Source organism: Anarrhichthys ocellatus, unplaced genomic scaffold, assembly GCF_004355925.1.
Source record: "Anarrhichthys ocellatus isolate YVR2014 unplaced genomic scaffold, GSC_Weel_1.0 scaffold105, whole genome shotgun sequence".
In the NCBI taxonomy this organism is placed as follows: Eukaryota; Metazoa; Chordata; class Actinopteri; order Perciformes; family Anarhichadidae; genus Anarrhichthys; species Anarrhichthys ocellatus.
In genome coordinates, this window is record NW_022280135.1 from 61,533 (window position 1) to 64,654 (window position 3,122).

General features: G+C 36.9%; 1 long non-coding RNA gene across 1 annotated transcript; it reads left to right on the forward strand.

Annotated features, from left to right (window-relative positions):
- Positions 1-679: 679 nt before the first annotated feature.
- On the forward strand, positions 680-1,210 carry LOC116399207 (uncharacterized). Its single transcript, XR_004213813.1, has 3 exons — positions 680-801; positions 898-1,059; positions 1,143-1,210. It is a non-coding gene; the product is annotated as an uncharacterized LOC116399207 (long non-coding RNA).
- Positions 1,211-3,122: the final 1,912 nt, after the last annotated feature.

Here is a 3,122-nt window from a genome sequence, read left to right on the forward strand (position 1 = left end):
GCTACATTGTAAAGTGGTGAATAAAAAAAATGTATTGTGCCTGTTTAAGTTATTCATCAATTATACAGTTAGGAAAAAAAATCTAGTATAAATGACAAATTCCCTCAGTTTCTTATGATTTTGTTAATTTAAAAAACCATAGGTTATGGAAACTACCTCGGATCCTAAGATCATAAATTGATTAGAAGCTCATTGTTATCTGATTATTGTGTGCATTTTACTCTCTTAATGAAGTTTGCAGTTCATATGACTAAAGGTTTTGCTATATCGTGTTATATTGATTGATTTTCTGTGTTTCAGGTGCCGATGCCAATCATGGACGTGGAAGACGGGGTTTCAGCTGTATATACCCAAACTGTCTAACATATCTCCAATCCCATGTGGAATTTTCGCAGCATATAAAGGAGCACAAGAAAGTAACCAGTCCAGTTGCTAAAATTCGCTGTGAACTTTGTAATTTTTCAGCACCAAGCAACATAAAACAATATTGCTGCTGCAGGCTATCCGGAGGTGGTAATCAACAAAAGAATGGGAGGCGATGCAAAGGGGAAACGTGTTGAGAAGTCAAAGAAAGGTGAGGTCAACTACTGTCCAGATTCACCAGAAGGACAGAGTTCTGAAAACATGGAGGAAAAGCGAAAGATGTTGGAGGTGGAAATGCTTAAAAAAGACCCTGATCACCAGCTGGTGGAACACCTGATGACAGCTACGTTTCCCCAGCACCGAAAAGAGATTATTGGAGATCAGCCACTCGTCGCAGAGGTCCTTTCCAGATGGCCAGCTCTGTTCCTTGAGAGACAGGTAGGCAGTCGCACTGCTTGTCCTACTGTGTAAACTGCGTGTCCTATTCAGAAATGTTGTTTGACTAGTATTTACTATCTGTCTGCGTCTCCTCAGATAAGGGCAGAATTCAAGAGAGTCGTCACCACAGACCTTCTCGAGTGTTTTCTTGACGGACTTGATGGCCTGGTCCCAAGACTGCTGGAGGTCTACAAAGCTGCAACCATGTCTGGAATGAAGCAGGCACTCAAAGACATTTTGAACTGTCTTGAGAAAGATGTAAGGGGTTGCTGATTATTTGTAAATTGATGCTGTGTGTGCTACAACATTTTCATCTCACTGCATATTTCTCGGTCTTGTAGGACACAAATGAAAGGAGGACTGCTGCTTTGCTTGGCCTGCCACATTACATATCCGAAGATCATGTGTGACGTAAGACATTATGTATTTCCTTAATGCAAAACTGTGATTACATGTATAGATTTTAACATAATTGTGTTGTCAGATATTATATAGGCCCTCTGATGCATTGAGGAATCTGAATTTTCTTTTCTTTTTTTTAAATCACCTCAACGGCAAAGTCGACATCGTTGTTTTACTCATGTGAAGATGGAATAACATGTTCTATAGGTTGTATAATGACGGTAAGAAGTTTGTTGCCTCTCTACTAGAGCAGGTAAGTCACCCTCAATTTGAGCACAGGCTGTTCATAGATAAATAAAAAAGGAGTTTGCGAACATCCGAACACTTAGCGCATGACTCCCGATCAGGCCGCACGTTTTGATGTATTTTTTGTGCAGGTGTTGACAATGCTGTGTGAGGAGAAGCGCGCCAAACTTTCTGGATAAAGATTATTATTATTATTATTATTATTATTAGTATCATCAAGCCCGATGGATTATATACAGTGTGCTTTGGCACAGGCAGTTGTACTGCCTTTGTGCTCCAAAGCCACACTGAATAATAATCTGTAAAGTGACTGGTAACTAAATTTATGAAATATATGGAGTGAAAAGTACAATATTTACCTCTAAGATTTAGTGGAGTAGAAGTAGAAAGTAACATAAAATGTAAATAATCAAGTATAGTATAAGTACCTCAAAATTATACTTAAGTGGAGTACTTGAGTAAATGCACTTAGTTACTTTCCCTCACTGCTTGTAGAGCATACGTACTTAAAGATGTAAAAGGTCAAACACTATTATTTCTACTTTTCAAGGCTCATGGTGAGACTCTGGATGCAGCCATGAAGGGGATGCAAGTTGGCCTTCTGATAGGCTATGAAGGTCCGGAAACGGGATGCAGTTCCAGGCGAGGTCTTCAACGTCGCAGTTGTGGTCGAGGAGACAATTGTGCTCCATAACATGAAAGATGTGCCATGCAGCTTTGCCATGCTTATGGGCATTATATACTCTGTGAATTTTGAGTATCCACAAGCCATGAAGTATTCCTTCGAATTTCTCCAGCGAGTGGTGATGAAGATCAAACCAGAACAAGCCTCTGCAAGAGTACATGGATTGAGAAACAAACTCCTGAGGTACAAATTGTAAAAGACAGAAAAGGACTCAAGATTTGTTAAATTGTGCTCATTGTTCTTTTTCTTTTTTTTCATAGTTACACATTCAGCGCAGTCTCTCACTAGAACGCACACCCACTCTTTTATTCCAGAAATTGGAATATAATATATATAAAGTCTTTTCTTTAATATATAATAACCTGAAAATATGAATGTTGTGTTTTTGATACATTAGAATGAGCACGGAGTCTGCCATGTTTCTGAAGTAGCCCAGAATGGACAGTGTTGGTTTGTGTTGTTACGTTACCTGAAGGCCACTGTAGTTCTCAACCATGCTTGGAAAGGGACGAGTGAGTGGAGGGTTATTCAGTTCATTCGTCAGTAGCTTATAAATATAAAGTATGTATAAACATGATCATTTAAAGAATGTTTGTGAATGTGAAACTGCTGTTCAGTTTGGCAGCAATAAGAATTAGGAGACATTGGTTATACATTATTTATACATTATTTATACATTGTTTATACGTTGATACATTTTTTATGCATTGTTCATACATTACTTATACGTTGTTTATACATTACTTATACGTTTATACATTATTTATACGTTGATACATTATTTATACGTTGATACATTGTTTATACATTATTTATACATTGTTTATGTATTGTTCATACATTATCTATACATTACTTATACGTTTATACATTATTTATACGTTGTTGATACATTACTTATACGTTTATACATTTTTGATACATTATACGTTATTTATACATTGTTTATACATTATTTATACATTGTTTATATGTTGATACATTGTTT